The sequence below is a fragment of the Cottoperca gobio genome, chromosome 6 (assembly GCF_900634415.1).
Source record: "Cottoperca gobio chromosome 6, fCotGob3.1, whole genome shotgun sequence".
NCBI classification, from domain to species: Eukaryota; Metazoa; Chordata; class Actinopteri; order Perciformes; family Bovichtidae; genus Cottoperca; species Cottoperca gobio.
In genome coordinates, this window is record NC_041360.1 from 21,091,268 (window position 1) to 21,104,570 (window position 13,303).

Below are 13,303 nucleotides of genomic sequence, written 5' to 3' on the forward strand. Positions count from 1 at the left end.
GCCAGCTTGCACAATACCAGGACCCAGAAACTGATGCAGCTACAAAGAATTCAGCCTCAGTTAAATGTATTATTTACCTTTCTGTATTGTCTTACTGGGACAAGTCCAAATGTCTTCCATGAAAAAGACCTGGAGTGCAGTAATTTAGAAATACTGAGCCCAAGGCACCAAATTCCCCCCACCACAACTAATTAATGTTTGACACCATAATACCATTACCATTACTGAAAATAAAAGTATTTGAAAGACATTAAGATATTACAATGTGTCTTCAAAATCCTCACTATGTGTTACTTCTCAGGTCTGTCACCCACCTTCTCCCAAACAATACTAAAGACATGACTTATGGTAGCTGCAGCCTTTTTAATTGAAGGTTCACAACAATGAAAAATGGCATTTGAAAATCCCCTACAGCATTGTTCTATTAATAAACAATCTTGTGTTTACTCAGGACAATCAACAGACCTCACTATGGACTGCTTTACCAAACTTTGTTTGAGGAAGGAAACCGTTTCCAGTGACATGGAGGTCTGTCAGTTATCCAGAGAAAGACATGTTGCTGTTGAGTTTTTCAAATGTATTTTTTTTATCCTTGGAGCATCATAAATAAGCAGAAGCCTCGGCAGCAGGACGCTCTCTTCAAACCAAATGAAAACAAAACTGTATCACAATTCTTGACCAAAAACTGACCCTTTGAGGTTCATTAAGTGTGCTTTAATCTAATTGTAGTGTCACATTGATCATGGTTACTTTACTCTTATGTCCCAGTGTTTGTGCAGTTATGATAGTGAACAGTATAATGTGAATTATATTGAACAGTTTTTCTTCCTGTACTTTTTAGCTATTTGGTTTAAATTATGTAAAAGCCCATCTAGGGACAATAATTGTGAATGAGCTGTCACTACAATTGTTATATTTCAGTTGCTGAATGTAATGATGGTAGCTGCACTTTCCCTGTCAAATAAACATCTAAATAAAACATAAATAAATCATTGATACTGCATGCAAATGAAGACAGATGAATGGGGAAAGGGAATTTGGGGACATTGCTTAGTTTAAAAAATATTTTCAAGAGCAACCACCACCTCATTTATTTATATTTGAGCTTCATTTCACTACATTCTTAAAAGAGCCGTATTAGTAGTCATTATAATCCAAATGATTGGTGTGCTCACTGTACCTTGGCTGCTGAATCGTTAATCACAAGGAGTATAATTTTGAAGCTCTTTAGTCAAGCTAAGTTTTAGAAAATGCAACAATCTTTCATTGCCGTTTGAATGTGTAACAAGCTTTGAATCAGCCAGATGTTTAGGTCTTTTTAAGTAAGAAATGCACAGATTCTTTGATACATTCATGCAGCGAGGGGCTACAAGTTGCTCTGATTTCAGATATGGGCCATATGTGTGTGTAAGTACTACTCAAGCGTGATTGGCTCCATCATCACCCAAGAGGTTACATGAATAGCTTATTTTTGCCTTAGAGCCTAATATCATGTACCACTGCAATTTGGCACATTGAGTTTCGTGGCTCTGTGTCATGCCTTGTTGTGTGGCTGGGAGTCACTTTTGTGAGTGATATATTGGCATGTAAAAGAGGCTGTCTGTTTGGGGAGATGTGCTGCTTTTGCCCAGTGAGCCCCAGAGCGAAGACTGGAGACTGCGTGGGTGTGAGTCATTCCCTAACTGCTGACACAGGCATGAAGCTGGCAGAGATTCACAGAGCAAGATGGGGAGATGGCCTTCACAGGTCCTCACATTGACTGATGAGATCAAGGAGAAAGTAGGCCAAGCCAGACAAGTGTCGAGCAAACAGACACCCAGAGATAGAGTGAGAGAGACAAACACTTCCCCAATCACAAACAGAGCTGGGAGAGTGGATTGTGGCGGGTAGAGCCGAGTTGTTTTGGGTCTGAGTTCAATATGTCCAAACCTGTTTGTCTAAAGAGTAATGCTGAGTCTTGGAACGTGTTAGCCCAGGGGATGTCAGGAGGTAGCCAGGAGAGGCCAAGTCAAAGCTCTTTAAAGTCACTAAAGTGGAAAAGAAATTCACTTTGTTCTATTAGATAGCCTACATGTGATGACATTTTGATCAATGTGCCTATATCTTCCTGCAGCTTGCCTTTATGTTGCTTGAATAGTGATGATCTGTTATCATGGCGGTGTCAAACAGCACCATTTGTCATACAGTGTCCCTCAGAAGGTCCAGACAGTAAAATGTTTTGACTTTCAACACATTATACAACCTCATTTATGACACAGCAGTTTCAGTTGTCCATGCTGATGTAGTGGTCATATCAGTTTCAAGGTTCATAGTTCACAGTCAGTTTGTCATGTGGATAGACTGCCCTCTGTTGGTGGCTGCTTGTATTGTTTAATCAACTAATAACCTCATTATCAAGCAGGAAGGTGACACAGTGGTTTATAACACTCTGCGATGTAGTTGTGTGCCGCTATAAGGACATTTTAAGTGTCTATTAATGTACATTATTTGTCAACATCTATAACTTATCCTATGAAGACACATCTACAACTGTGCTTTACTGTATTATCATTCATTATCTGTTTATTCACCAGCCTCCACTTATGAGTGCCAACCGTAGAAGAGAGGTAGTAGTATTAACAAACACTTGTGTTTGCTTACAACTACATAATAGTGTGTTATAATCCATTTGTTCAATATCTATAATATTCTAAATAGGGGTACTTAAAGTAAAGTGTTGCTAACAGGATTAATTGTTAGTTACACATTGTGTATCCATCTCTACTGTGAAAAACACAAATACAATCTAATACAACAACTCTACAACCATCAAAAAGGTAAATCTTGTATCAATATTGTATTGTTATATTGTACTAATGCTGAGTTCACCACGTGTAGCTATTTAAGTTGCATTTAGTTGATATCCATTGTCCCTAGTCCATAGTCACATAGTGACAGATACTGTACAGTAGGATAAGATAAGATAAGAACTTTATTGATTGCTGACAAAGAAATGTATATCTTTATATTATGATAACAAAACTGTACATACGCATACACTTATGCAGATATGATCCAATATATATAACATACATATATGTGTTGTACAGAAGGCATTGAGGCATGACTTGTTTCTGAATGGTTTTTTCTCATTATAATAATATAGTATAATAAAAGTTTGCATTTTTACATAACCAGTTTCGAATTGATTATAAGCATAAAGTCCAATTTAATAAGATCAGTTATCAAGTGTACACATCATTAGAAAGTCCATTAGGACACTGAGGCATATCTGAATATCATTAAGAACATATTCCATTGCAAAAGATGATATATACATATATTCATAGATATTACATTTAAAAATGAAAGTAGGGTTTTAGTTTGGGAACTATTTGGGTAATATTTAACCGATAAAGCTGGTGTATGCAGTCTCAGCGCATTGATTCATAACTAAGACTTTCACAGATGAAGTTGTGTTATTCATATGACATTTGGTAGATAACATACACCAGTTGGTCTTGGCTTTCATACACAAATGCATTACAGTCCCATCACATAATTATTAAAGGTTCAATTTATAAAATAAGCCAGAATTTAAACTTAAAACATTCAAATATGTGAAGAGGTAACAGTGTTGACGTTATGTCAAAGACGTCTTTGTATCATGCTGCAGAGATATCTACTGAAATTAGCATGCTAACTGACTAGCTGCGCCGCCACCGGAAAAACAACACAAATAAGTAGTCGTTTTCTAGTTTCTGGCATGGATTTAATCCAATAAACAAACTAACGTAACGTTACACGGACTACATCCACCGGTTAACATTAGTGCGCAGTAAACACAAATGGATCAGCCCCACGTGAAGATTATAAAATAGCAGTGTTTTCTGACCAGCTCTCAGAGTTTCAGCCTTTTGGTCGATGTATTTGGTATTCTCGCCCTGCTGACTGACTGACAGGCATTACACAGGAGTAAATGCAATACACACTATAAATAATAAATTAGAATACAATGAATATGCCAAACTACTACAACTAAAATACAAATATTAGAGATTGTATGGACCCAGTTTAGAGGTGAAATACTGACCCCCATTTCCTCGGCGCAGGTAGCCTGGAATTACACATTGGTCCTATTACAGTAGGCCAACGTCAACACGGGAGATATTAATAATAGATATCTCTATGCATCTAATTCAGTTCAGTAAAAAAAAAAAGGGAAATTGTTGTATTAATTTACACATTCTTACAAATGTACCCTTGGTTGTGCTCTTGCTATGCATCTGTGTTGTCAGCATCTATCAGTCTTGTTATTTATTGTATTACTAGGTGAAGGTTGCCAGATATACTGTAGTGGCAAACCTAAAGACACAGAGATAACAGATGGAGCAGCTCAAATAGGAAACTGTCATGGTGGTAAATGATGAAGGTGTAAAGAAAGACTCACCAGGGAGACAGAGAAAGGTTATTTACAGCGAAAGGAAAACTTTAATTCAAATGGTTTCCACACCTAAAGTCTGCCTCCAGCTGTCAATATGACTTATACACTGTAAGTAATTACAGAGGGAGGGAGGGTTGTGTGAGCAGCCGAGCGATGGCTACTGTATGCAGGGCTCTGATTCTCCGCCAAGGCATGTGCAACAAGGAGACATCAGGTTTGGCATAAAACGGACAGATAGGCTTATGGTGCCATTCTGACTCAGTCTGGGAATAACCACAAACTGGGAATAGCAGGATGGCAGCAGTGTGTGGGTTGGTGTGAACAGTCTGCAAGCATGTGTGTCAGAGAGAGAGATAAAGACACACTATTTGAATTAGATGATTGATGTTTAAAGATGCTGGTTGAGTATAGAGATTATACATACCGTACTTACAATTGAAATGTATATATCGTATATACGTGTTGCTGTGTTGTATTGAAGAGTTAAATTATGATGTAACACTGTGTCTTGGCCTTGAAGTTCAGGGATAAACTAAAAGGCATCATGAGCAATATTTGTCTTCTCTTATCAGATGTCTCCTTGCACTGGCTGAGCTGTCACTTTACCCAAGAAAAATGTCATTGTTTTCCTCTCCCTGCTCATAACACAATCTAATCACAGTTTGTCTAGCTCATCCTGTATTGTCCAGGTGGCCCAACTCTGAGAGGCAACAGAAGGACTCTCAGCATCAATAAATGCTCTTAACCAGATGATGAGATGTAGCTGAAAATACACAATGGACTGTAATGGCCTGCAGGTAAACAAATACACACGCATGCACACACTTTTACACAAATTGTGCACCATATCCATCCCATCCATTGATTCAGTAATATCAGTCATTCAAAGAGGTTGTGTGTCCTTGACAAGGTCTGTAAATGTGTGATTATAGGGAGAAAGCTGTGTGGTCTAAGCTGGATCAGCCTAGTTGGCACAAACACAGTCTACAGACTTTACTGACAAGATTACAATTTCCCCAAACCAAAAGAGTCTTACTTCACCTACTATGAGCTGCTCCACATGGTGTAAGATAGGTTAGATGTACGACATTGATTTTTTTCTCTCTCTTTTTTGACGCCTGTGATTGATGGTTGAGGGGGAAAATAGCTCTCAGCATGTTGAAGACTGTGGGCAGCCCACTGAGTCCCTTTTGGATGGCATGGTACTATGTGCGCTGCCCAGCAGCTTGTGCTGACTGGCGGAAACAACTAAGCCATCTGTTACACTCTATTTTCATCTCTCAGCCAACCAGTGCGGAGAGGCACAGCCCAAAGGGACTTCGACTGCTTTCTCAGAGTCCTATTTGTTCAACAGGTCAAATCTAAGCCTTGCAGTGAGGGACCACCATACTGGATCTCATTTATGGCACGGCCCAGGTGAAAATCCCACACATCGCTTCACTGGGCAGAGCTGGAGATAAAGTAGAAAATACTAATACAAAAAAGTAATCAGGTGCCTTAGAGAATTAGAAGAGATTATTACTGTCACAGTTGTTAAATGACCATAACCCCAATGTGCCCTCAAATGCTTTCTAAGCCAGGTTAAAGGGATCATCCTGTGAATTTAACTCTGTTCATGTGATGTGTTTCATGGGTTGAGAAAAGAGAAATTTGTGTTTTCCAGGTGAGGATGAAATAGAGTCTGGCAGGATTCATTCGAGATTACTTTGCGCAAACATGGTGTAATCCCTTTATCTTCATACTTACCTGTCCCTGACAGTGATCCAAGCCTACCTCATGAACCTCATTGGCCTGACATTCTGGCAGGAGCAAATCCCGGTCTAATGTGTCAGCCCAGGCAGCTTTAACACCTGGCAAGCCAATGCTTATCTGCTGAGCACCCAAAAGCACCTGCATTATCCCACTGAAGCTTCACAACAAGGGAAAGGGCTTCTAATATCCACAGTGAATGTGTCAAACCACAAACACACAGTGTGCATATCATTACTAAGGGCTTATGGCCTGATCAAAATACACGTACAGTATCAGACATCCCCCATTAGGCATCCTTTCTCCTGATGGTTGGCTACAAGAGGATTTGACAACTGATGAATCTGGTTCATCCCTGTTACTATTACTGAATTATTATATCCATCTTCAAACAATAATAGGTGAGGGATAAGAGAGACTTTATTGTCATCCATCTGTGTACAGTGCAGTACAGTACATAGAGGAATACAATTGTGTTTTCCTGTTCCCAGTGCAAAACAAGAGAATGAACGTATGACCATAAAGTGAAAACAACAAGATACAAAAACAGGACAAGACACGTTACAAACAGGTAGTGCAATAACAAACGTAGTGTAATAATAGAAATAGTGTAAATAAATGTTAACAAATGTAGAGTGAAACAACAGTAAAAGCAGTTTTATTTTCCCCGAGGATATAACCCTCACTGATATAATCCTCAAGGAATAATCTCATATTAGTTTTAGGATTTCCGTTACAATTTTAGGTAATCCCGAGATCATAACTGCGTTTGTGAATCTGTGCAGGATTCTAGGTGTTTATTTCAATTCAATTTTATCTTGCATTTCTGAAACATATGGCATAACCTTTTGGGAAAGTGGTAGACATGGATATGAAAAGATAAAGGTGAAAAAATATGAATACCTTCAGCAGGTTATTTATTGGCAAAAACCATGAATCACGACTGCTACAGTGCAGTTTATGTCTTTCTCAGGGATATTAGATTGTCTGAAGTCGCCTCTGGTCCAGTGCTTAAAATAAATGGGCTTCTGCAAACATAGAATTTGGTTCGGCAATATTTTGAAAGGTGATCCATTAAATAACTATATAGCACACAAGTGAAGATACGAAAGTGAAGAGTCGTTTAATCAATTTCCGGTCCGGCTATTTTTCATTTCTGTTAAACTTTAGGTCAGCATCTCCGCAGACTAGAGCATCTTTCTTTATCTTGGCAGGTACTGACAAGGTGCAAATGTGGCTATTCATCGTCCTGGACGCCCTGTGTGGATGAGTTACTCTATGTTTTGGATATAACTCTTTGAATCAACGATCAAGTGTTTCGTCTTTAAAGTTGTACTTGACTTGACTTGTAAAGGAGCAGCGAGCAGGTGAGAAAAGTTCAAAATAGTCTACACAGTTTGTGGCATCGTTAACTTTGGAACCTCATCGTTTTAAGATTGTTTAACGTTAATTGTATGTCTGAAAGTAGTTAATAAATACATATGTTGTTACTTTTCAAATCAACAGGGCCTCACTGGTAAAGTAGAGAAAGTTTATCCTTGTCTATGCTGACATCTGGTGGTGTTTCAGAAGCATAACTTTGTCGAGGGACGGCTTAGAGCCATAATGAGCAGGAAGCCGTATAAAATGCTGTTGCTCGAAAAGAAGCGTTTGAATTCATGCCATATTTCATAGCCTATTTCTTTACACGACAATGGCAGTCTTCTATTAGGACACTAAAACCCGTTTTCATCCGAGTGCTTGTGTGTCAGCTCCCCCAAACAGGAATTCGCGATTAGAAATTCGGTCAAAGGGGCCACCGTAGACTGTCGCCGTTTACATTTCTATTTTCTCAAACGTTTAAAATAAACGCATTACTGTGTTATTTAGTCATATAATTAATATGGGTGCAACATTAACGTTTGTATGTGTTTATAAAGGAACACAAACTGTACACTCAAGTGGGGCTGACAATACAATGAGAATATGGCACATTATATCCCATGATGCTTTGCTGCACGGCGATAGTTTTAAATGAATTTAAGCCTAAAACAAGCAAAATAATACAAAATACAAAATAATACAAAATAAAGGATAGGTTGTAAGAATATATGTCTTCGATTGTGCTGAGAAGACAGCGTGGTTTGTCTTTAACAAAGTGGACGTACCGTAACTCAACTACGTATGTAGCGGAGTCACTACCTTCCACATACATATTTCTCATCAGCTTTGCGCAGTGGCAGTATCGTAGCCGATGAGGTCTATCCGAGGCGCGATTATTGCTAGTTGAAAACTTTACCCAATACCCCGCCTAGACGACTTGCAATATAGTCGGCGACGGCAATTTTTGTCGGTCTCTAAGGAGACTCATAACGTGTATCAATCATAATGACGAAGACTCTCGAACAATCATGTTATGCTAAGGTATCCGGTAACTTCAATGTTTCAAGTGCAGTTTATAGTTTAAGGGTGATCGCAAAATATAGATGCTGTGCTCCCAAGTACAGGATTTTCATGCTTATTGATTATTAGATATTTGTATTGAACAGTGACTTACCTATAACGTTGTTGGTTTATATTTATTTTGTATTGCCCTTTATATATTTGTACTCTAACATTGTAGCCTACTGCACATGTTGCACAACAATTACGTAAAGTTGTTTATCTTAAATATTATACAGGAAGTCTATGAGGTGACTTTGTATTTTGGATATAGTTTTATGAAACATACTCACGACTGCAAGTTAATGGAGTTATCCTAACCAAACTGTAATAATGAAAGTAATATTTGTATGTAGCCTAACTTTCCTTTGCAGTAATTCAACTGTATGCATGTTAAACCCTATCAGAGGGATATGCAGCCCCTTCGGAGGGTTTTACTAGTTGGAAAGTTAACCTAATACCTCGACCAGACGACTTTTGATTTGAATTTTTTGAAGAGACTGATATCCTGTTCCAAAGTACACTCAGTGGAGTTATTTTGCTTGCGTGTGATATTATGTGAGTCTGATGAGTGATCACAAATGAATCCACACCGTCATTTAAAATTAACTCGTTTTAGCCTATAGTTCCGGAGGGTAATACTGTGATTATTATTACACTTGTATTTACATTTATAACCATTGTGGTGATGTATAGTGTGTTTAATTTGTTTAGAAGTCTTTATTAGGTAGTGACTTTCACTCAGGATAACATGGTTTATAACTATACATAACTATGAAGATGTATTATAATGAGTAGACTTTAAACCTCACCCATTGTTAGCACCATAACAGATAGTTGTGTGGACTGGAGACTATGCGCTCCTGGTGACTGATGGTCGTCAGCTTTGCGCAGTGGCAGTATCGTAGCCAATGAGGTTTATCCGAGGCGTGATTATTGCTGGTTGAAAACTTTACCCAATACCCCGCCTAGACGACTTGCAATATAGTCGGCGACGGCAATTTTTGACAGTCTCTCAGGAGACTGATATATTGTACAAATAAAATGACTTAATGAGACCTGAGTTCTGATATATCTCTGTAATGTGAAGCACACCTAACTTTGTGGAGAAACTCCTTTAGAATCAGAATTTGGTTTATTACCAAGCAGATTTTCACAAACAAGGAAGTTGCTTTTGTCTCTATAAAATACAAATAAATAAATTGTGTACAAGAAATATATGTGTACAATAGTGGTAGTAGCAGAAATGTACAAAATAGTCAGTGCAAGTTTATAAAATATGCCCCGGAATGTAATGCAGTATTTTATTTCGACACTTCGCTCTGTATTTCTTTTAGGCTCTTTCAGTGTAACTCCAATGAGTGTTGTACTTGTGGGCATTGTAGTCGTGACACTGTGTTAGGTTTTGATATGTTCTGTTGTCTCTACATGTTTCCCTCGCTATTAAAAATGCGACTGATAACTAGTTAAAAAATAAAAGATGTCACGGTCTAAACATACTCGTCTTTCTCGTCTGGCGGAAGTGAGGGGACTAAAAACAAAGACGTACCAGAGGGAACGTCATTTCCGCTTCTAACTTTTTTTTTTTTCTAACTTGTGCATTTATTTAACGTTATAGGTTTTTATGTTGGTCTGCTTGTCCGGGGTTTTATTCTTATTCATAACAAGTTACTACACGATTTGACCACAAAGTGACATAAAACACGTTACATCTCATACCTGCCGTATAGTTCTCGGATTATAGTTCAGTACACGTCTCTTATCATATATCCTGTCTTTTCCATGCGTACTCTTCTCATTTATGAAGATGCATTTGTAAAGTCTCCATGACTTCTCTCAGGGGATAACATGGTTTATAACTATGAAGATGTATTATAATGAGTAGACTTTAAACCGCACCCATTTAGCACCATAACAGATAGTTGTGTGGACTGGAGACTATGCGCTCCTGGTGCCTGTTGATCGTTAGCTTTGCGCAGTGGCAGTATCGTAGCCAATGAGGTTTATCCGAGGCGTGATTATTGCTGGTTGAAAACTTTACCCAATACCCCGCCTAGACGACTTGCAATATAGTCGGCGACGGCAATTTTTGACAGTCTCTCAGGAGACTGATATATTGTTCAAATAAAATGACTTAATGAGACCTGAGTTCTGATATATCTTTATATACACCTTCCTTTGTGGAGAAACTCCTTTAGAATCAGAATTTCACAAACAAGGAAGTTGCTTTTGTCTCTATAAAATACAAATAAATAAATTGTGTACAAGAAATATATGTGTGCAATAGTGGTAGTAGCAGAAATGTACAAAATAGTCAGTGCAAGTTTATAAATCAGAATTTGGTAAACACCGTAGGAGAAATTAAAAATAAGAGCAAATACTGAAATATTACTAAAAAGAAAACTTCTATAAAATACAAATAAAGAATTGAAAACTTCTATAAAATACAAATAAAGAATTGTGTACCAGAAATATAAATATAGAAAACAGAATGTAATAACAAATATGTACAGTATATCTTAATTAAAAGTGGAGGAGCTGTGCAAAATAGTCAGTGCAAGTTTATAAAATATGCCCCGAAATGTAATGCAGAATTGTATTTCCATACATCGCACCACTTTTAGGCTCTTTCAGTGTAACTCCAATGAGTGTTGTACTTGTGGGCATTGTAGTCGTGACACTGTGTTAGGTTTTGATATGTTCTGTTGTCTCTACATGTTTCCCCAACTATTAAAAATGCGACTGATAATTAGTTAAATAATAAAAGATGTCACGGTCTAAACATACTCGTCTTTCTCGTCTGGCGGAAGTGAGGGGACTAAAAACAAAGACGTACCCGAGGGAACGTCATTTCCGTTTATAACTTTTCCACATGTGCATTTATTTAACGTTATAGGTTGTTGCGTTTGATTGTTTGTTCGGGACATTATTGTTATTCATAACAAGTGACTACACGATTCAACCACACGATGTCATACAAACATGTTTACGTGTAACACCTGCCGTATGGTTTATAGGATTACAGTTCAGGATACGTCTGTGTTTTTATTACCAATCCCGTCTTTTTCATACGTACTGTCCCATTTACGGAGATGCGTTTGTAAAGTCTCCATGGCTTTTTCTCAGGGGATAACGTGCTTTATATTTCTACGTAATTATAACGATGTATTAGAAACTGGTGAATTTAGGCCACACCCATTTGTGAAACCATAACAGAGAGTTGTGTGGACTGGAGTCAACCAACTCTCGTTCCGTGTTGAACGTCAGCTTTGCGCAGTGGCAGTATCGTAGCCCATGAGGTTTATCCGAGGCGCGATTATTGCTGGTTGAAAACTTTACCCAATACCCCGCCTAGACGACTTGCAATATAGTCGGCGACGGCAATTTTTGACAGTCTCTAAGGAGACTGGTAATTATGTTCAAATAAAATAATTAATTTCAAAGTCCTGCACATGCAGACCAATCCTGAGACTCACGTCTTCAGATTCATGGAGGCACCAAACGCTTTAATATGTTTTATATTAAACATAATGTGCAGCAGGGTTCTGTTTTTGTGCGTAATCTTATATCTATTTATAGGTGATTATTTTTCAAATTTGATTCGTTTTACCTCGGGTCTCCATAGGGGACATTTATATTATCTGTATAGCATGAGAGGTGTCTGCAGTCCCACTGGTAGTTACATTTCCTTGTTAAATTGTTTGACAGCAGTTATTTATAAAGCTCCAGCATTTGGCCGTCCTCACACTTCACTACTTTCCTATATCTGAAATTTATTTATGTAATGTTCATTATAAAGAAAGCAGCTTTCTGTTACATGTATGCGTTTTTAGTCACTTCTATGTAGGCCTATATGCAAACCTTTAAAAAGATGTATTATACAGTAGCCTTGGCCACGGTGCAGTGTGCTTGCCAGAACAGCAGAGGGCACTCTATAACAGGCTATTGAATGGTAAGAGGGAGGAGAAAATACTGTCCATTAGATGAACGTACATCTTTAAATATAAGTCGTTCTTTTTTTTGTGATGAATAATTTACTGACATATTTTAAAGTTATTAAGCAATTAGGTGTTGGAGCTTTCATTGATGTGTGCTGCATCATGAAAGAGTTTGTGCTCAATAGTCTCCTGTGACTGACAATTTCTTTCTAAAGTAAAAGAAACATTTGTGAAGTTGTGTTTTTACCACCCTGTGGAGAACTGCAATTGCAGTGATCTCTGATTAGAAGAAGGGTGGGTATTAGGCAGTCACAGGGGTGGGGGGTCTAATCAAGTTTAGTCTTTTCATTAGGCAGATGAGCTCAAAGCCTCTTCTCACCCGGTGAACACACTCTCTTACACTCCTGCTGTCAATGCAAGCACACTTAATATTCTCACTTTCTCACACCGTCCACACTCGTAACTGTGATGTGGTTGACATTTCCACCTTTACAATTGTAGCTCTCATTCACGTTAATAATTATTTAACCGTAGAAAAAAACGTACCACGGTCAGAAGTATTCACCAGGGTTGAGGAAGTTATTTTCTTGCAGTACAACTCATTTAATTATTCTAGCTGAATAATGCATTTTGGTCACATTTGGTTGCATTAGGGTTGCTGCTTTCTATATTAATTTGAAATCATTATATTCTGAGACATTGTACTATCATAACCAATGTCAGTATACTTCATATACATTTAGCTTTAAGTGTGTTCTTATCAACAATCTCA

The 13,303-nt window shown here is 37.9% G+C and overlaps 4 non-coding genes across 4 annotated transcripts; all 4 read left to right on the forward strand.

Annotated features, from left to right (window-relative positions):
• Window positions 1–8,376: 8,376 nt before the first annotated feature.
• LOC115010331 (U4 spliceosomal RNA) lies at window positions 8,377–8,517 on the forward strand. The gene has a single exon (XR_003832445.1). It is a non-coding gene; the product is annotated as a U4 spliceosomal RNA (small nuclear RNA).
• A 958-nt stretch (window positions 8,518–9,475) lies between these two features.
• Window positions 9,476–9,616, forward strand: LOC115010329 (U4 spliceosomal RNA). Its single transcript, XR_003832443.1, has one exon. It is a non-coding gene; the product is annotated as a U4 spliceosomal RNA (small nuclear RNA).
• Window positions 9,617–10,560: 944 nt separating this feature from the next.
• Window positions 10,561–10,701, forward strand: LOC115010330 (U4 spliceosomal RNA). The gene has a single exon (XR_003832444.1). It is a non-coding gene; the product is annotated as a U4 spliceosomal RNA (small nuclear RNA).
• Window positions 10,702–11,858: 1,157 nt separating this feature from the next.
• Window positions 11,859–11,999, forward strand: LOC115010328 (U4 spliceosomal RNA). The gene has a single exon (XR_003832442.1). It is a non-coding gene; the product is annotated as a U4 spliceosomal RNA (small nuclear RNA).
• The last annotated feature ends 1,304 nt before the right edge of the window (window positions 12,000–13,303 follow it).